Source organism: Conger conger, chromosome 17 (genome assembly GCF_963514075.1).
Source record: "Conger conger chromosome 17, fConCon1.1, whole genome shotgun sequence".
NCBI classification, from domain to species: Eukaryota; Metazoa; Chordata; class Actinopteri; order Anguilliformes; family Congridae; genus Conger; species Conger conger.
Window position 1 is genome coordinate 22779907 of NC_083776.1, and position 22327 is coordinate 22802233.

The 22327-nt window shown below is 41.3% G+C and overlaps 1 protein-coding gene across 1 annotated transcript in view; it reads right to left on the reverse strand.

Annotated features, from left to right (window-relative positions):
* The window catches only part of mid1 (midline 1), a 99114-nt gene extending 78627 nt beyond the window's left edge, over positions 1-20487 (reverse strand). The window contains exon 1 of the mRNA XM_061227123.1: positions 20352-20487. The gene's annotated coding sequence lies outside the window, so the exon portion shown is untranslated. The remainder of the gene's footprint in view (positions 1-20351) is intronic.
* Positions 20488-22327: the final 1840 nt, after the last annotated feature.

A 22327-nucleotide genomic window follows, 5' to 3' on the forward strand; every position in this document is an offset into this window, starting at 1 on the left:
GTATTGTGTGGACAGGCACTGTTCTGCAGTATTGTGTGGACAGGCACTGTTCTGCAGTATTGTGTGGACAGGCACTGTTCTGCAGTGTTGTGTGGATAGGCTGCACAGTCTAGTGTTCAATCTCCTGCCAGTGATAGCTGTGGCCAACAGACCCAGGGATCAGAGGAAGTTTAATCGGCAAGCAGCCGTTTCTCAGCGTGTACCAGCGCCCCCTCTGGCCACGGTCTGCCTGCGCAAACTAAAGCATTCATGTCCTCCAGCTGAAGGTCTTTGGAGTGACTGGACAGGGGTGTGGAAAAGGCACACCAGCTCCACATTGCTCCACATGTTCTGTGCAAAATAGAACAATCTTACATGAACTTCTGCTCAGCCACACCGATAAGCAGAACTCTAGCAAAGCCGGGCCACTACTCTGTTACAGTCAAGTGTACGGAGCCCCACTCTGATATGCTGAGCCAGCATATTCTCACCCATTACCACCCACGTACATCAACATGAAGTGCACAATGAACGTATTATGAGTGGACTCAGTGATATCTGAATCGACTCTGACGAATTCAAACTGCATACACAAAGTACCAAACAGTGGGGGGATTCAGCGCTTCCCCAAATAAAGAAGTAAAAATGTTCTTGGTGGATGACTACAACAACAACAACATAACGGCATTCCAGAAATATTGCTGTATTAAGTTTCTCTTTGATCTTACTTTCATGCTCGCATCATACTCTTTCCTCATTTACTCAGAGCCTCTGAGGTTTAAATTTATTAAAATTTATGTTTAGTCTCTGATGCATATGTTCAATAGTATTTAGTTCACCAGTTTCACAGAGCGGAATAATGCATGTAATTCAATACAATTTCACTGTAAAATTGACATTCGGAAAAACTTTAAATATTTGTACCTTTTGGGTTCATGTGGTTAAATTACAGCAACTTTCATCATGTTTACTTCTTTGAAAGCAGGTTGTCCTATATCCTACCAGAGGCTTAGAAGTTATATTCACAACATCATATGAAAATATCATCCAGTGAAAATGTCAAGCTGTGGAATAAACATTTACAAATACTTAGCGCACACTGCAGATTTGCTTGTATTTCTACAAACTCTATTATTGTTATCAAGGGGTCAGGACACAAACATGTGTATGAATTATGATGCACCTAATATCTGGTATGCACACATTCATATCTCTCATTCCTCTCCCGACTGAACCAAACCAATCCACTCACAGCCGGGTATAATGGAGACCGTAGCACTTCAGACTGCTCTCTTATATAGAACTGAAGCACAGGCATTAGAACAGAATGACAATGTGAATGAAATGCTGCATTGTGGGAAATATTACTTATCATTGCCTAGTTCCACCTGTTAACAGACTGATTCTGAAACCTGTGAGGGTATGTTCATTACTGCAGAAGACTTGGATAGGCTCACTGCTCTCTAAAGCTGATACTTGGCCCAAACAGGGGTTCAAATCCCGTCAACAGTGTATAGTCCACGTTTAGGCCTCCATTGTAATGTCCTATGACATCAGCATTCCAGCCTGTCACATTCTGTCATATCCCCTGGATGGGAAAATCTTTTTCTGTTTCACATTAGTTATAATACAAAACATTTCTTTCCCACTGAGACACATGGCATGCAACAGACCTTTTTTGGAGCTACAATTCCAAACACTGAAATTATCTATTTGGAGTCATGTAAATGCATCCAAGTTTATTTATTTTACAGATAAAAAAGCCAAAACCCCAAAACAAAGGGCTTTAAACTACTGCACGCTCCATTTCATGTAAATGCGTGAGCACAATGCTGCTTGGTCATGCAACTAATTTTACAACAAATGCCAAATGTCAGGCACGTCAAGCAAATCAGTCTAATTGGTGTACAATAACAAATGCCTTTACAATAACATGTACCAAATAACAATCATACAAAAACATACAAAGCACCAAAAGACCTGCATGTCAGGTTAGATACACTCCTGCCATTGCCCTGGCCTCAGAACTGGAGTTGCTCCCTGGGCGCTGCACTGTGGCTGCCCACTGCTCCTAAGTAACTAGTATGGGTCGAATTAACCTATGGGGTCAATAAAGTAAAACTGAACTTTTTTTGTTATTGGTCAAAATAGAAGACTGTGTTCACCAATGAACCCACTGAAGTGGACGGAGAAGTAAATTGTCACCTGTCCAGAATACTTCTGCAAATCCACCTCCCTAGGATGAACAGAGTTTGAACCACTGTTTTTCCTCTCTTTCAACACTAACATTGTCCAAACAATGGGCCACTTGAATGCTAAAGGTATATGTAAAAGCATCAGACGCATCAAAACATCAAACTCATCCACGCCAAGCACAACACGCACTGCACATGATTAATACATGCGCTTAAATAAGCAACCTATCACATGGAAAAAAGCAGGAAAGTGTACACATAAATAAATACTTATCACGGTACGTGAATAATCAGCGCATCACAGGCCTTAAACATCCTCGCTTCAGCCAGTGAAATACAATAGGAGCCCCAGACAGCCATTTCCACAGCGTTATTTCATTGAAAAAGCGCTGTGTCCTGTTCTGTATATAGGCAGTGCTGAGTCATAGAGACAGTGTTTTTGGCAGAATTTCTTACTCTTATTTTGTCTTTTCTCTTTTCATGCACCTTGGCTCAGCTGTGAGGTTCTTCCCTCCCAGGCAGCTCATAGTCATGTGATCGCTCTGCTGAGAGAGAACCGGATCTGATCTGAGACAGAGGAAAGCCCCGCTTCAGAATGGATCTGAAAGTGCTCAAACGCTGGTGGGAGGACTCTGTGCACACCTGACCTAACCCTCCCCCCGCCCTACACTGGCAAGTAAGGGAAAATCCATATCCACTCATCTGAAAAGAATCCGCAAGCTGATCGTTTGGCCTGGGTCAGCCCTCTTTATGCTCAGCCCAGTTCACAAATGTGAACACACATAAGTGCCACAGATTAATACCAGAGTCAATTCTTATTTAAAGAAAAATGGGAGGGGGGGGGGGTTCAGATCATTACTTTTAAGCCTGAAAAGACATCAAATATTTAAAGAGGAGCATGAATTTTTAGAGAAGGGCAGGAGAAGCTCAAGGAACAGAAAAGCATTGTGGAGTTTTGGGCACTGATTCCAGTGATTCAATGGAGTGTTCTCGTTCCATCCAAGCTGGTGAAGAAAGGGTTCCAAAAGGCTCCTCTGTGTCTCCATCAAGGAACCCTGTCAAGTTCAAGGGTTCTTTGTCCGGAAACATAGTTAAATCTAGGAGCTTTCACACTGTTCACACCTACCATACCGGGTTCTAAAAATATCTAAGATTGTGTGATTCGACCCAGCCTGAATGTTGCCGTGTGATCGGAGCATTAGCTGCATTTGAAGATTTAATCTTACTTTAACCCAACATAATCCAACAGCTACGTGTTGACGTGCCACAGTTACCCCTTCACCTAGAAGTGTGTGAGTAAGCCACAGGTCTGCACAGAAAAAGCAGAGGATTTCAGCCTGGCAGATGGAGGAAATAGCCACAGCATACAGCCCACAGATGTGTTTTCCATGTGCAGAAGCTGACAGTAACAGAAAGCACAGCGAAACGAGAGCGTCAGAGCAGCCTCCACACTCTCCTGGAGGGCATCTCTTCCTCTGCGCCTGTTTGTGCGCATAAGACTCACATTTGATCTGAGGAAATGGATGTGGGCTGATGCTAGAGTCTGCCGGCCAAGTTCACATCATGATCATGTTTTGGAACAGAATGTAGATGGATATTTTAGATGGATCTGATGCATATTTTCTGTCGTAACTAGTTCACCAGTGCACAGAGCAAAATTATACATTCTGTAAATGTAACTGTAAGATAAATATTTGTACCTTTTGCTGTTTATGTTGTTAAATTGTAGATACTTTGATAATGTGCTGCATGTTTACTTCTCATTTGAAAGCAGGTTGTTGTATATCCTACCAGAGGCTCAGAAGTTATATTCACAACATCATATGAAAATATAATCCGGAGAAAATGTCAAGCTATGGAATAAATGTACGTTTTTACAAATACTTAGCGCACACTGCAGGTTTGTTTGTATTCCTATGAACTCTGTTGTCAAGGGGTCAGTGCACAAACATGTGTATGAATTCTGTGTCTCATAATATCTGGCATGTATACATTCATATCGCTATCTATTGGGATAGAATGTAGATGGAGTACACGCTATCTGAGAATACTGTTATTAAATCTGTTATTAAAGCAGCTCAACACTGATTCCATGGCAGCCTGACATTTCTTAATTAGAACAGCTAGGATAAACTCTCGCCTTAATCATTTGTCCTCTCAGCATAATATAAACATTATCAACAAGGTTACCACAAAAGCCCTCATTGGTAGTCACAATGCCTGCCTCCAAAATACAGTCATTCTTTAAAGGATCCCAAGCTAATGTCCTGTCACTCTGAGGCCAACAGGAAGCCACTGATCAATTAGGGCTTGATGCAATGCACACTGGGAAAAAACAGCAAACAAATGCACTCTGCTTCAGCTCTGCACTGACTGATAACACTTTGAATGGGGAGGAAATTAGGAATTGATCACTTGATAAGGGCCGATCTGTCAGCACGGTTTAGCACAATCTGTTTACACTTCCAGCTCCTGAAAAAGTGTTGGATCTGCCATTAAAAGGTCACAAAATAAGCTGAGTTTGTAAAAGCAAAGCTATTTAAATGTTTAGTGTAACTAACTTAGTCCGAACCTCCATAACATATCATATCATAGAGCGACACAAAAATTTAAGTTTAGTTTGCAACTACCTAACCGTATTTATTCAGGCACACCTGTATACTAAATATAAATAATAAAATAAATAATAATAATAAATAATAATGAATAATAACCTGTATAATAAAAAATAAATAATACACAAACAACAAGACAATTTTTTTTTCATTGAATAGTGAATAAATTGTCAGTGACTGATTGTAAATCTTGTTGAGTACTATTCTTTTGGATCACAATGCCACTGACAATGACTTTTTAGTGGTTCAGTGTGATGATAATAGTCTTCCCTTAAATATTTAGGAATACATTATTAATGGATATGATGAAGAAATCAAATGATATTTTTCTCAATGTATCTCACAGCAAGGAAACCCCAGAGGTGGAAAAGGTTTGAAAATAACTAGACTGAACAGGGAGAGCTATCCTCAGACTCTGGATTTGCATTAATTGTGACCAACATCGTCACTCAGTCCAATTTCTAAAATCATTTTAATGTTATTAATGGGCTAAAATATCTTCATGTAATCATTTTCTATACATTTCAGAAATTTTATACAGAGGGCAAACCAGTAGAGAGAAGCTCTTGTTTGTCAAATTTCAATTAGCGGATGTCATTGCTGCTGTAAATCCTCAAAATCAAGCTCTCAGTTACACTAATTGTACTCAACAATGGCAGATTAGTGTAATAGCCTGACAACAGAAAAGGGAGCAGTAGTAATTGAGGGGAACAGCGGAGCATGGCTTTACATGTTTCAGACTGCGAGGGGGAATGAGTGAGTTATGGGGAAATGGCTGGTACGTTATGCTTAGTTTCACCACAGCTTATAGTCGTGGCCCAGAACCACAGACTGCCGCAGCTCCACTTTCCCAGGGAAATGTCTCCTCCTTTAGTCGGGCCGTGGCGAAGCACTTCTGCGATCTCAACTCCACTGGGAGGGAAGTGTAATCATTCCCATTCCTGACATGGACTTTCTGTAGTCTGAAAAATAATAATAAAGTCCTGCCGCCAACATTTTGGAGCACAACTCAACACTATTAAACACTATTGATTTAACAAAGAAGCCAAAACATAAGGCAATCCTAAAACGGTAAGGGAAAATCGTTCAATAATTATTTTTAAATAATCAATCCGGTTCCAGTCCACAACCATCAGGGTCAGGAATTAATACGATTTTTGAGTTCCGATATTGAAGGTCTGGTCCGTTAATTTGTGCATTGAGTGTCAATGCGGTAACTCTTATTTTGCTAAACGAATGTATCCGGAGACTTGGGATTTAGTTGTGGGCAAAGGAAATAATGAAAAAGGAAAGATTCGCTTGAGAGAAGCCGAGGAGGAGGTCCAGCAGTTGGGCCAGAGAGGAGCCAGCTGGCTGCGTAGCCAGTCGTGGCAAAAAATACGGAAAACCGAACAATAAAAGCCATAATAGGAAAATAAAAAGAAGCTCCGCTTTAAAATGCCAAAACCTGCAGTTAATTACCGCTTGGCAGAAAAAAGCGCATATTTTAATGAAGACAGAAGCTTTGTGCAAATGGACTGTGCAGTCTGTGCTGTTTTAAGGGTTTACCACAGAATCCTACAGCTTTTCCACTCAATATACTGCACTCAAATTAACCACCTTAAAGCTGATGTAAGAGAGACACACATTTAACATGCTTCAAATGATTGGTTTTCATTGTCAGGATCCAACAGTCAGGACATCTCATAAGATGACTGTTTTTCGGACCGAAATATGAAAGCCCTATGTAAGCCCTACTTAAAGTAATCGCCATGTTACACATTTGGTTCTTTATGTTTGTTTTTCTTTTATAGATATGCATAAAATTGAGGATTCCTAACATTCATGGCAGCCAAGTTGGGAGATTTTCTTTGAAGTGATAGAAGAGGAAATAAAGATAAGAAGACAGGTTCTCATGTGTTTTTGGCATTACCAAAAGCAACGTCATGTAAGCTTCCTCAGTTTAGCTACAGAATGCCAAAAACAAGCAATTTAAAAAAGCAGAAAATGATTAATGATGAAAATTACATTCTTTTTTGGAATCAATTGCACTTGCAAGTGTTCAGAAATGGATAGACCTGAATTTCACTGTGAAGTATGCATCCACACTGTTCAAATAAAAGACATTTTATATACGTACTTGCAAAATTCTACAAGTCCACAACCACACATAAGTCACTTCTTATATACAGGAAATGCAGCACATGCCAACTGCACTGTACATGGAACCATTGAATACTATGTATACTTGCCGGAAAGCATACTTTGTCTACAAATATTTAACAGCACTATCATGTGTAAATATGTCATGGATTAATACAGCACAGCACTACAATGGGTACAGTACTGTAAATAGGCACTCTCATACACTCACACTATCTCTCTCTCTTTCGCGCGCACACACACACACACACACACTCCAGCCACCTCACACACACACACACACACACTCGCGCACACACACACACTTCGGACAGCAACAAAATTAGCGGAGCAAAGCAAGATTTCAGGAAGGGCAGGACATCTGCTCCACTAAACTCCTTCAGCATATTTGTGGGGAGTCGCAGAGCGATCTGCGCTCGCCAGCAGCAAGACGCCCTTGCGCTCGAGTCGGGACAGAACACACTCCTCACCCCAGAGAAGGAAGCCAAATGCCTGTCATAACACAATCAAGGTAATTTAACTCACCACTCCTAATACTGTCAGGGACACAAAATATGCTTATGTCTTCCAGATAACGAGAGCCAATAAGCACCAGCAATGATAAAGGTGGCGTTCACACTCAAAACTTTTCCATTTCAATCCTGATTTAATCCCCACACAAGGGACTGTTCTGGAGAACCTCCAACTAAAAGCTAAACAGTGCCTTTTAAAAGGAGGTGCCGCCTTTCGTTGCTGAGGTCAAGAAATCGGTTGTGGTACGTATAATCCTTTTTTAATTAACATGTTATTGGATTTACATTATTTACAAATAATAATTATGATTCATAATAATAATGAGAAACCATCATTATGAATAACAGTAACACGGTAAAGAATATGTATCACGGTCAGCAAAATCTTGGTCTTGCCAGTGGATGTGAACATAATGCTGATACCAGATTCTTGTCAAACTTTCTGCAGATTTGTTCTCTCTCCATTTCTCCTCAGAGTACGACAGGCTGTGTCCCACTGGATTAAGAACAAAATAATAACCTGGTGCAGTGGCAGGTACCCCCTTCCAAAGGGGACCTGGGAAGACACAAATTCCAGCGGTTACTGGAGGTATTGCCGTTTATTAAGCCACCGGCAGCAAATTTCCCCATTGAATCCTATTCAAAACTATTAATTTACCTGAATGAAATTATACAATTTTGGACAATACTGACCACCCCCCATTTCTTAGCCTAATAAATCCCTCGCAGTCCATCCCAGTTGATGAGGCCAATGGGCTGGGTTCCTGTATCAGCCAGACACAGGAAGCACTTTGGTGGTGACCACGACTCACTGAATTTCTCTGACGGTGCTGAATTCATAGGGCCAATTTATGAAGACCTTTGGCACGTACAAAACCTTTTAGCATATGCAAAACCAATGAAATGACCAATGATATTGGTTGTGTTATTATTTCTATGTGTGGTAGAAGATTTTGCACATGCTAATGGTGTTAGCAAATCAGGCCCATAGCCTATAAAAGGTATTCAGAACACCAGACACTCAGTCACAGGACTAGACTGTAAGGTTTCCACCCAAAAAATCTATTTCAGCCTTCAGACTGTCTTGACATGTTCCTCCACCATGAATCCTGGTATCAACATCACGGAACAATGCACTCACACGGTGAATTGGGCTGACTCTCACATTTTCCCGGGAGGTTTCTGCCAGTGTACGATGCACAGGTGTCCTCTGGTGTGTCACAAGATGGATGCTTCTGGAGAGTCTCAGCACGACCACTCTACGATCGCACACATGCTAACGTGCTTGGCATGAGCAAGCTAAAATGGATGCTTCTGGATCAGTAATAATCCCCCAGAAACAACAAATCACACTCATGATGCCTCGCAAATCTTCAGAAGCCAGACATGTAAGAAGTGAGTGTAAAAAAACCCCCCCAAAAAACCAGACATGCTCTTTTGCTAACAAACATTTGATTTCAAAGCATCTCCTGTAGCCTTGTCTTCCTGTAGAGAAGTGAAGCTCTGTTCAATTCAGAAACAGTTCTGAAATGACTTTTCCGCGCAGGTCTCAAAGTTTAAGGCCTTCGGTTAAAGACGAGACCGTAAACCCAGCGGTGGTTTCCCTGGAAACGAGGGAGTGAGTGCAGAGGTTGTCATGCGCTGTAAGGACACACCTAGCGGGAATGTAACGCCTGGATTAACAGCGATCTCCTGACACACCGGGAGGTGTGCCAGACATGACACAGGAGCGCACGGAGCAGAATCCCAGAGCCGAACGGCGCCCGACAGAATGGCTAGGCATGACTAACCGCTAAACTCCTCCCGTCATCAGCGTCACACTTAATAAACACCTGTGAACGCAAACGTTGCCCAACGGCAAGCAAGCGAGCGAGAAGCCTTTCCACAAACGGCTGCTGTGAAGTGAACTACTACCAAAGGAAAACTGTGAATACTGGCTGGCGATAAGAGTAAACACATCATGGCAGCCAGTGTGCTCTGAATGGCTATATCCAGTAGTCCCCGCTATGTACCCCGTAATCAAAACAGAACAATGTTAAAGCAGGTCTGTCCAACTTTACCATCCTGAAGGTTCATGTCAACACTAATTTCACACATCTGATTCTACTAATTAGCAGCTCATAGAGATCTTTAGCTGTTGAATGAGGTCTGCTATGTTAGGTTTGGAGTGAAAACCTACAGCAGTGCTACTCAACTCCACGTCTTGCGGGCTGTAGTGTCTGCAGGCGTTTGCTTCAACCGTGTGCTACACCACTTGATTTCACAAATTAGCTTATTACCTGGACCAAGCAGGTGAAATAATTAGTTAAATCAGGTGGTGTGGCGCATGGCAGGAGTAAATACCTGCGGCCTGCAGGATGTGGAGTTGAGTAGCACTGACCGACAGGATGGTATATCTCCAAGAACAGTGAAAGGCAACCCTGCTCTAAAATCAGCAGTTCTACTCCTGTTTATTCTGCAGCAAATAAAACGGCATTAAGATCTCATATAAACTCTCCTCCTAAGAATTGCCCTGGCTTTAACTCCATTACCTCCCTGGTAGTGGGAGCTTTATTTGCTATGCCTGCTGGCTCTGGGAGTCTCAACAGCAGAGCTCAGTTTGTGTTCTGAGCCCGTTTCTGCTCATGAATCTAATCACAGGCCAGGCTCTGAAGGCATGGACATGGCCATTCTGCCGTCTGCACTAGGGATCATCAAATCTGACCCCCAAATCTCAATACAGACCTGGTTTTCTCTTCTCCTGGGTAAATAACCAAACAATTAGTGCTACTGATTGGCCAAACTGTCTTCACACCTGACTGCCAGGTAAAGGGAGGGGGGAAAACAAGCGGTTCTCTTCCCCAGAGGACTGTGATTTGATGATCCCTAGTCTACGTGAGGCCTTTTAAAGCGCGAGCAGATCGGCCCTGTTTATTTGAGAGTGTGTGACATGTTACACGTGCTTCGGTGGAAAAAGCACATTCGGTGGATGTGGCGGTGTAAGGTGTTTTCGCTTTGTTTTCGAGTGATTAGGTGCTGGCTACTCTGAGCAGACCTACCCTCCACATTTCATTACCTATGAAACATACCTACGAGAGAGGCCAGGCTCCAGTCCACACATACCTTACTCCCCCAGAGAGTTAGGAGTACTGGTGTTACATTACATTAGTTATTCAGCTGATTATTTTATCCAAAGACTTAAAATTACAGATTAGACTAAGCAGGGGCCAATGTGGCAAAATGTGGCGTTAAGGGTCAAGGCCCCAACAGCTGCACTTCATCTTGTGCACTGATTGTGGCTACACTGGGGCTTTAACCACAAACCTTCTGGCTCCCAGTCAAGCACCTTAGCCACTCGGCGATAGGTTGCCCCCCAGCGGCATTGGACCCAAATTGACATGCACAGCAGTCAGGAGATGACTAAGGGCCGCAGTCCTGCCCATCTTCACCGTGCTTTCGTACACCGTTTCGATGATGAGGTCCACTCCCATACCCCATGAGCAAATCTGTATGCGGCACTTAGCAGAGCGCAGCCTGCTTCACATTATCGCGTTCGCAAAGACTTCATTGTCTGGCCTGGCAGAGATCAGTCAGATGTTTAATTTGCGTGTAATATCAAGACAATGCCTGGCAAGAATTACAAACAACCCCAGAGACAATGCAATTACAGGGGGAAGTGTTTTGAATACATCAGAGAGAAATAAATTATTACAAAATGCCCATCAAAGAAAAACACAAGGAATAAGGGTGGTCAAAGGGCTCTTTGAAAAGAAATTGTTTAAAGACACTTGGCCTATTTATTTAGCATCAACAATGAAGAGACTTGGCTTTACAGCACTAACATTACAGATACACTTAACAGTTAAAAGATTCACTAGTGGAAAGTCTATAAATGTTCTTATATAATTACATCTGCTGGCAAAGAAATTGCAAAGGATATTGAGGTAAGAGATGGCAAAGTACTTAAACTTAAGGCAGCAAGCTTCAATGCCACTATTCATAAGTGCTCAAATAACTAGGGAAAAAATTATGAACCACTAACAAGTCTGTTTATGCAATTTATAAATACAGAAAATAGCCTGATTGTTAGATGCTTCAGTGTAATGCAAGTTTAAAAATAAACCACATTGACCCAGAATGCTATCTGCTAATTACTTTAACTGATATATGATGTGTTTTGTTACCCTAGAAGAATATATCATTAGGCAAAACCGCATTACAGCAGGTCATCATTTTATCAGGTAACTCAGTCTTAGATGATTGAGCCCAGAATAGCCTTTCCCTCGGTACAATGAGCATGTTTTCTGTTGAGATTGGAGAATACGCTTGGGGACAAGATATCTTGTCTCAAGATATCTTATATTCTATCTTGTATAATATGGGATAAGCAAAATTGTTTTTGTAGCGAGAGAGCATGCTGAAATCAGCGGACTTGTTTGTGGGGACTACACAATAATTTTATTTTCAGATGAGTTCTTGAGCAGTGCACAGCGGCAGACCTGACTGATTTAGACAGATTGCATTCATATGAGGGGATGTCAAATGCCATCACAGTGTTCTGAATGGAAACACAAACAGGAAACCAGCTCGTATGGCAACAATGATCTTAGACGTCAAGTTCAATTCTTATTCAACATTCGAGCTAGGTGAGCCAGGTTTCATGTTACAACAGTAGGTAAACCAGAGTTTATTGAAGTTCATAACTCCTCGGATGCATAATTCATTAGAATGAACTTCGACTGAAAAACAAAAAACGGTATAGTGAAATGAAAAAGGATGGGACTAAATTGGCATTGGGACATCACCACAAAATCAAAAAAATAAACGGAAAATAGAAAAGGCCCTGGGCTGTAAAGGGAAATAAAACAAGGCTTCCTTCGGCAGTTGTGAGATCACCATTTGCCACCATGTTCTCATCAGCGTCTTCTTGTAATTCAGCTGTTTTTACAATTACAATTATGTCATTCACTTCACGCTTGCCTGTTCTACATTTACCTCATGGAATTACACAATGCTGTGGTCTTCAACTGAGACCAACATAACTACCCAGCGAGTGCCAGAGCCAACATGCTGGACTAAATCGCTGGTTTGTCTAGTGAACTTCCCACTGTGCCCATGGTGCTCTGTTTGCAATTTTTATCCTCCGCCCCCTGGAACCATTGGGGAGTAAACTGTCAATCCCATTTTTATGAACACTGGAGCTCCGTTTTAAGCCTGCGGGAAATAAAGATTTGCCATTAAACGTGCGGTTGACAACAGTGTACTGTCTACCTTACCTAAAATTGGTAGTTGTCAAAACTTGCTCCAGATTTTTTACTAATCCAACATATTTCTACATTTGTCACGTGCAACACTCGGTTTCTCAACAGTAAGTCACTGTTGCTCAATGACTTAATTGTGGATAAGAATCTGGACTTTCTTTTGTTTTCTACTTTCTTCTGATATCTGGCAGGCAGCCTGGTCAAACAGCTGTTCCTGGTTACCCGGCTTCATTTGGTAATCCCCTGTCCATCGGGCGGGGGTGGAGGTCTTGCGGTTGCGCATAACTTATCTCCCTAAATTAATTTCGTCCTTCATCTCTTCTGGAGGTCAGGCCGTGAAACTGCTGAGCTAAGCGCCATGGTGTGCTCGTTATCCCGGTTCACTGACCCTGGTCTACCAGCACTGTGTGAATGTATCGCCGTTTTTACCAGCTTTTCGCAGTTACTCCTCCACAGTTTTTAACGTTAATGAGGAAAGGACTTCCTGAGAGGCAGGTGTTGCTGGAGAACCTCTCGGAGCAGCGATGGACACACACAGCCTGGAGAACGGGACATCTGCAGCATACCTGAGGCAGCTGTGTGCAATGTGTGGTCATCCAAAGCAACAACTCCACAGTTCTACTGCTAACTGCAGTGAAAAGGCCATCTGGCAGCAGACTGCTCGAGGGACACTGGCTGGCCTGCAAAATCTATATATATCCACACCATCTTTACTTCTGCCTCGTCTCAAACTCTTTGGAGGTGGCATAACCACGACTGTAGTACATTGCAACAGGTCAGATCTCCTAGATATTATATTGCAGATAATATATCACAGAGTCCACCAGTGGGCCGATCCAGGAGAGAAATGCCAGAACAGTGCTTTGACTTTGCTCCCAGTTCAGCCCTGCCTGTTACTTTTCTCAGGTAATTCCTCTTATTGGACTGGCCTTGGAATAGCCTGTCTCTCAGTATGAAATTAACTCTGTCTGCCACCCTGCATGTTTCTCCTGCCACTGAAACCCTGCATTGTCCTTTTTACCCCACTTACCCCCGCTTCGCTGCTCAAATAAATTACATTTGAAAAACTACTTACGAGGCTAGACGGCTGGATCTACATAAATTCCGGGCACACAATCTCAAAGGCGGCATCTCCGTGCTCGCCACAGCAGACACAGTTTAAACCATTAAAATGCACTCAGAAGCTGGATCTGAGTTTCTCTTTTCAGACGCCATTTTGACTGCCCTCAAGGATCTGCCCGCAACTCTGACTACCAATCAAATTTAAGTGCCTTTTCCCCTCACAAACACAGTCCAGCAAGTCCAGCCATCCCAGAATGATAACGGTTTAATCTATGTGTGAATCACAGAGGAAAAATGTTGAATCCAGGAAGTAAATCTTATCTTTCTGCAATATCTTCCGGAGACCTGGCAATTCATTTTTGTTCCCTGTAGGGGACTGTCTCTGATCTGAATCTCAGCAACTTCTCATTCTACTATGCTCAATCCGACACAACAAGGGATTATCAATAAAATAAAACAATCTTTTTGAAAATATCTCATGCAATATCTCATGCATTAATGCTCTCGCTCTGTGAACATTAGCAGTGTCCCCACCCCTTGGAGGCTGCTGTGCCATTGGCTCTAAAGGCACCAGGTGAATGAGCAGCCTCAGTGAGCACCAGTTATTACACTCACTCTCAGAAATACAGTTAAAGTCACAGCGGTGGAACATTTTTATTCTTTAAGGAACAAACTTCCCGAATGTACCCTGAGAGGTATAATAACATTCTGTTTGGGAACTAAAAAGCACCTTTTACAAGGAAAAAAATGTACTAATGAATTATTAAACTCATGGCTAGGACTACAATTTTCTGTTTCTATTGGATACCACCCCTGTGATAAGTGTGCCTTTTTAGGCACTTTTTCATACCTTTTTTTCTAGGTGTAATCTGTCGTTTTCAGAAAGGATATTACTATGTGCGATTGCATCTCTGGAAAGCGCTAGATCCTGCAGTGTGCGTTTGAGCCCAAGCCTCAAGCCTGGAGACCATTCTGCTCGCTGCTTTCAGTATCTCTCCCTTGAATGGCTTGTGTCTTTCAAAATCTACAGAAAACAGTTGCTATCCCAAAATGGCTCCAAGTACATTACATTAGCATTTGTGCATTTAGCAGCTGTTCTTGTCCGCAGAGACTTAAACAGATTACATTTCTGACATGGAATCCATTTGTACAGCTGGATATTTTACTGAAGTTAAGTCCCTTGCTCGAGGGCGGAACAGCAGCACCCCAGCTGGGAAACCAGAGCCCTCGCATCACCAAACCAGCGCCACAGTCATTACACACTCACCCAGCACTTTATTAGGAACATTTTTACTTTATTACACCTACTTATTCATACCATTATCTGATCAGCCGATTGTGTGGCAGCAGTGCAGTGCATACCATCATGTATATACGGGTCAGAAGCTTCAGTTAATGTTCACATCAACCATCACAAATGTGATCTTGTGACCGTGGAATGATTGTTGGTGCCAGACAGGGTGGCAGATCTCCAGGGGTTGTAGCGCTAACACTAATCTCTAGTCTCTAGAGTTTGCAAAGAATGGTGCAAAAAAATAAATAAATTCCAGATTCTGCAGACAGAATGAGAGCCTTGTTAATGAGAGTCATCAAAGGAGAATGGCCAGACTGGTGAAAGTTGCCAGGAAGGTGACAGTAATGCAAATAACCACACTTTACAACAGCGGTATGCAGAAGAGCATCTCTGAACACTCAATGCATCATAAGTGGATAGGCTACAGCAGTAGTAGTAAAAAAAAAACTCTAATAAATACCTAATAAAGTGCTTGGTGAGTGTATACATATCATGTGCTATACACCATATATTATACAACATTATACACCGTACATAATACATTATATACACATCATGCGCTACACACCATATACCATACTGTGCATTATGTACAAATACGCCATACCTCATACATTATAAATGATATGCTATACAGCAGACTTTATACACCACACATCATACATTACACAACACTGCCACCCACAGCTAACTTTCACCCCCCATTTCTAAGTTCTAGAACCAGTATTTATGAATACATTTAACATTTTGATTATGTGTAGATGCCTTTTTTTTCTTGTCACTTGCTGTATCAAACATTAAGAATGCAGAAGGAAAAAGGCCCTGGTACTGAGAAGTTCACACAGATTTCAGCAGCTCAGACCACATTCAGCTCCGCATTACAGATATAGTTCCAGAACTTGTTCCAGTGCTCTGTGCTAAAACCCATTCATGCAGAATTGAGCCATCAGAGCACTAATTAGCCCTCCAACCACAACATTAAACATTCTCTGGGCAGTAACTCAACCCCACCAAACCCTTTTTTGCCTTTGCATTTTTAATTATTATTTTATCTGCTGGTTTATTTCTTTGTACTTTGGATAATACGTTTATCATTTTATTTTATTTTTCTTCGTCTTCTTCTTTATCTTATATTATTCTTCTTCTACTACCATCTTCTTCTGATTCCATTAGAGTCTTTGTCCTCAGTGTCTCATGTAAAGTGGTTCTTATGGAAACAGGACTTTTTAAGTTCAGGAGCTTCACAAAGCCCTGTCATACAAATATAAATCACATACGATAAATGTAATAAATGCATCACATTTTCCACAAGACAAAGTGCACTTGCCTTTTCCTCTGCCACTATTTTCAGTGTTATACAATTCGTCATTTGAAATCTTGGCCATACATTATGGCCATTAAGCGAAGATGTGATCAAATCAACTTGTAGATTCAGTTATTTATGGCTGAGTAATAAAATGTTTCTGGGGAATAATTAATATAAAGAGCAAGCATCGAATCTGGACACAGCAGAAGCACAAGAAAAAGTAATGTTGTGTCAGTTACAATCCATCAGGCCCCAGGCCTGCTCTCCCAGTGGAAACAACTCAAACATACTCATTAAACATATCCACTTATGATCCATGTTTTTATATTATTCCTTTAAAGCATTAAATGTCATCCAAGATAAAGGCCAAATGCTCAGAGATAATAGATCTTGTGGACCATTAATGCACATAAAAATGCTAAATACTATTTAATTCTACATTAGGAAAACTTTTGTCAAAATAATTGTGCAGCAAATATGCCTAGTTTGTTCAATGGCTTCCCTGGTAGAACATCATCAGAGATGCATATGCGTGTTCTCTGGGCCCGATGTGTAAAGGAATGGCCACATTTCACTCTTACATACTTATGGATATTATTTTGAATTTGAAGACGTTTCATAACATAGTGCATATGACCGAACACGCTTCACATTTTAGCCAGAGGACAGCCCAGGGAGTAAGAAGTGAAAAGACTTAACGACTTACAAGTCACACTGCACTAAACAAATTTAAAAACCTTCCCATGCCCACAACAATTATAACTAATTCATAAACTCTCCACCCCAGCTTAGACATGAGTGCGCCGTGACCTCCGTAGCACAAAGGGGGAGAAAAGTCATGAAACATTAATGCTCTGAGAGAATGGCATTAACTCGCTTTCTCACTTAAGTTCATTTTCACAATGTGGAAGGCAGCCCCTGAACCCCAAACAGGAATCGGTGATAAATGCTCGTGTTTACCACAGATTCATAAACTGCCACATTTATTTGATTGATTGCGAGCCTCTGTGTCATAAAGGATAAAAATATGCCAGAAGGAATACATCAGTACATGCTAAGCGTCTGCCGTAACCACATGCTGATCTGTGGACTGCATGGCAGCAATGAAGTTGCCCAAATGCTCCTCTAATTGAGCCATTTGTCATGATAACCGCTTTGCTGAGAGTTATCCTGTAGTACTATTTCACAATGCGGGGAGTACGGAGCCAGCTCTCCTCCAGAAGGAGGGCACCTCCCCTCTGCAGTCACCTGTTACAGATGAGATGTGTCAGCTAACACTGGGCCTGTTTCCTCTTGGCAGAGTGCTCCTGTTCAGCAGCTCTGACAGTAAGGCGTGAGCGTGTTTGTACAGGAGTTCCTTCTCTCTCTCTGAAAGAACCAACTGCCTCTCTGTCTCACCCCCCCCCCCATCCCAGCCCTCCGATTGATTTAGTAATCCTGTGTTCCTGTTATTCACAGAGCAAGATCTGGCACACATTTCTGCAGGTAAACAATGCATCACTTGAATATCACCACTACAAAAAAAAAACCCAAAAGACGTTGACGTTACATATCGGTTATGGACCTGTTGGTGTTAGCTACAGTTGTGTTCAAATAAATAGCAGTGTGTTAAAAAAAGTGCTAATATTTTTTAATAGCTTTTAGTTCAATATTTCAAATGTAGTGGAAACAGTACACATTCAATTCCAAATTTGATCAAGTCAAGTCATTTGATCAAATGGCAGTTTTCTCTTCAAACTCTCATCAAACTGTATAAACTGAAGAAAGTTTTCAAGATTTAACTTCACTTTAAATTACAGAACTAATATTTAGTTGCATAACCATTCCACAGTTCCTGTGAATGTTTGGGTTTTTCTTCAGAAACAGCATTTTTAATGTCACCCCACAAGGTTTCAATGGGGTTCAGGTCAGGGAATTGAGCTGGCCACTCCATTACCTCGATCCTTTTTGTCAGGCACCAAGATGTTGCTCGCTTACTCGTGTGTTTGCGGTCATTTTATTGTTGAAACACCGATTTCAGGGGCATTTCCTCTTCGGCATACGGCAACATAATCTCTTCAAGTATTTTCATGCATTCAAACTGATCCATGATCTATGGTATACGAACCCAACACCGTCATATGAGAAACATCCCCATATCATGATTTTTGCGCCTCCATGCTTCACTGTCTTCACAGTGTACTGTGGCTTGAATTCAGTTCCCCGGGGCCGTCTGACGTACTGTCGACGACCACTAGACCCGAAAATAACTATTTTCCTCTCATCAGTCCACGCAAATTTTCACCGATTCTGCCCTTTTTTTAACAATGGTGCTTTACAGGGGCTTCTTGCTGATAGCTTAGCTTCGATCAAATGTCTTCTGACTGTAACAGCACTCACAGGAAATTGTAGATCATCTTTGATCTTTTTGGAGCTGATGAATGGCTGAATCTTTGCCATTCTGACGATTCTTCGATCCGTTTTAACAGTAGTTGCTCGTTTTCTTCCACTTATTTCGGGTTTTTGTTGCCATTTTAAAGCATTTGAGATAATTTTAGCTGAGCATCCTATAATTTGCTGCACTTCTTTATACGTTTTCCCCTCTCCAATCAACTTTTTAAATCAAATGACGTTGTTCCTCCGAACAATGTTTGGAACGGTCCATTTTACTCAGCAATTCAGAAGGAAATATATTTTATATATATAACATTTTACACCTGTTTTTTCACAGAATTAATGAATTATCTAATTAAACTCCACACTGCTATTATTTTGAATATGCCCCTTTCAATGAATGAGTCAATTACTCAGAACAAGCAGCGTGCATGTCATGATAGATGGGTCTGTTGTTTTTCTATTACACTACTACATCTACAAGTAAAGTATTTGCCATGCAGAAATATTACTACTACTAATAACAGTGGTTCATTTGGTTACTGATGTTGTACTGGTATTTTATTTGACACAACTGTATTTATTATGGCTCTGTTGATGTTGGGTATCGGCTATGGATCCGTTTATGGCAGGTATCTGTTACGGTTATTGATCTGTTGATGTTAGCTATGTGTTATGGACCTGTTGATGTCAGCTATCTGTTATGAACCGGCTGATGTCAAGTATCCATTATGGATCTGTTGATGGTAGGCATCCACTATGGATCTGTTAATGTTAGGTATCTGTTATGGATGTGTTGATCTGACACATCTGTTGCTGACAGATTTCCCCTCACCAGCAGAGAATGCTGCAGGTGCGATTGCATTAGGAGTCTCAGAAACGGGCATTAGTGAGAGAAAGCGCAGACTTTCGTCCTCGGAACATCCTCCAGGAACGGCGCGTTGCTTTGATTAATGGGCGTGCTACGCGCGGAGGCTGATGTAATGAAAGCTGGAAAAATAAATGAGAGGGAGAGCTGCGTTTCTCAAACTGGGAGAGAAAATGGTTTTATTTTATACATATGAGGATCGCTGGCTGTTTCTCTGCCCTCGAGCCCAAAGCCAACTCAAGAAACCAAATCGAGAGTTTGACTGATGACACACTTCGTCTGCTTTCGCCTCAGGACTCTTGAGAAGCGAAGCAGAGCTACTTTTCCCAACTCACCAAGTGCTAATGCATGGCCATGGTCTATTTCAACCAGTTTATTGAACAAACACTGGCAAGGGGTGGTAAAGGAAATCAGTTAAAAATAAGCTTCAGAGGGATTTTGAAAATAAAGTTCTTATCACAGCAGCTGTGACTGATTCAAAGTTGTTCGCCAAAGAGGCTCATGGGAAATAAGGAGGATTGCATTTTATTAATATCTCACACACTGGTTCAATCATTTATTCAGAATCGCTGACGAGTATGCTCTACTCTGTGAGTTTATATTTAAACAAAAGTAGATACAGTACACATAGACGATGAGTAGACACCAGAATTTAAACACAGAAACCCGCTTTAGCACACAACAGCATCGCAGTAGAAAAGTGAAAAGAAAACAGAATTTGCAGTTGGTTGCGCTACGCGTAAGTCGCCTCAGACTTGCTCTTACCTGCCTCCCCATTGCTGCGGTGAGTGAGTCCCGGAGCCCCAGGAGCTGTGGAGCGGAGAGGGCGTCTCTGGAGCTGGCGGGGGAGCTGGATGAGCAGCAGACCGAACGCTGCCTGTGAGGATCCCTCTACTGGAGGCTGCAGGGGCGAGGTGTCCACTGATCACTCCCCTTTATCAGGGTCTGTGCATACTCTCGCTCTCTCTCTCTGTCACACCATGTCTCTCTCTCTCTGATTACTCACACACTTATACATACATACAGTATGTACGCACACAGTGACTCACACAAAATAATACACACAAATGTATATACACACGCTCACTAATATTTAATAAGAGCATTGGTATGTGTAAATATGTTATGGATATATGCAGCACTACAGTGAGTAAGTGTGTGTAAATATATGCGGGTGTGCACTCACACACTCACACACACACACACAGTTCGGGTAGAGTGAAGTGAAACCCCACAGCATACTCGTTTTGAAAGTAAACAGCATTGCTTATGATCTAAAGTAGACTGACTGAGACGCAGCTGAACGTTGTGATCCTGGCAGAGGACTCAAACACCAAGAGACCACTTCCAGGTGTTTTCCTAAAATGGTTCAGTAGGGCAAATACAGGAGAAAAGATCAGAATCTTTCCCACAATTATTCATGGCCAGAAAGTGACAAAAGCCATTGTTTTTTGAGAGTTGGAAACAGGACATTCTGGATCAGATTTGAGACCGTTGAACACTGATTACAGAGTGCAGGATTGGGATCAGTTGCAGGGCATACTGTAGGTAACACAAGGCAGAACAACCCCCCCCCCCACAGCCCTGACTCCAGCATATATGAAGTACTGTCTTAGATCTCAGAACACACTCCTGCCTACTTCAGACAACTGACATTTCAGGAGAAATTAATATATTGAAATCCATGTTAAATTCTAGATATTCATAAATATACAGTACTGTGGAAAGGTCTTAGGCACATGTAAAAACAAATGTATGCTTTGAAAAAAAATGAAATTAACCATTTTCAATATTGAAAATTTACTATAAAGAGCAGTGAACAACTTAAAACTAAATCTAATCAAACTTGTTCTGATCACCCTGTGCCTTCAAAATTGCATCAATTCTCTTAGGTACTAAGACTGTCCTCAATCAAGTCTTTATCTGAAAAGTGCTCGGTTACTTACAGTTACTTACAGTTTTCTTAAAAAAAATATATATATATATATATATATATATTTTTTTTTTTTTTTTTTTTTTTTTTTTTAAGAAAAGTTTGTAACATTGATTTATTTGTAAAAAGATACAGGAAATCTCAAATTTGTTCTTATGTACTGACACACTACTACCGAAAACAAAACAAAAAAATCTAACAAAAAACATTTCAGACCTTTTATATAAATTTCTATTTAAAAAAATGTAGGGTGCCTGAGACTTTTGCCAATATGGGCTACACCTCAGGGTTCATCATGAAATGGAAACTTTTTTATGGAAGGAATATCCCAGGGGAGTGGCATAATTAAATTAAAACATTGGCTCAATAATTCTTCCCTTTCCATTTTATTGCATTGGTGAAGGGATCGGTTATCGCCATGTTAGATGCAATTTCTTGGGGCAGTGCTTGGGTCAGATTGTTTTCTCAGCCTTGTGCGGGTTACATAATGAGTGACATTTTACACACCCTGTCTGTGTGCCATGGAGAAACTTTTTCCTAAAGGTTTCAAGTGCCTTCAGCTACTTTTAAAAGAGAAAAGATTTGAATCTGATGATCTTTCAGAAAATGGAAAAGCTAAGCTAGTAGCCGGAACCCACCACAGCTACAGAGTTCGACTGATATGGGTCTAAATAATCGTGAGGAAAACGCCCATTCAAAACATCATTTTGTTTAGGGATGTGCAATAATATTGCCATCGTATCGTTATTGGTAAATAATAGTTTAAAACAAACCCATCAGTATTGGCCGCAAAGCGAACATTAAGGCA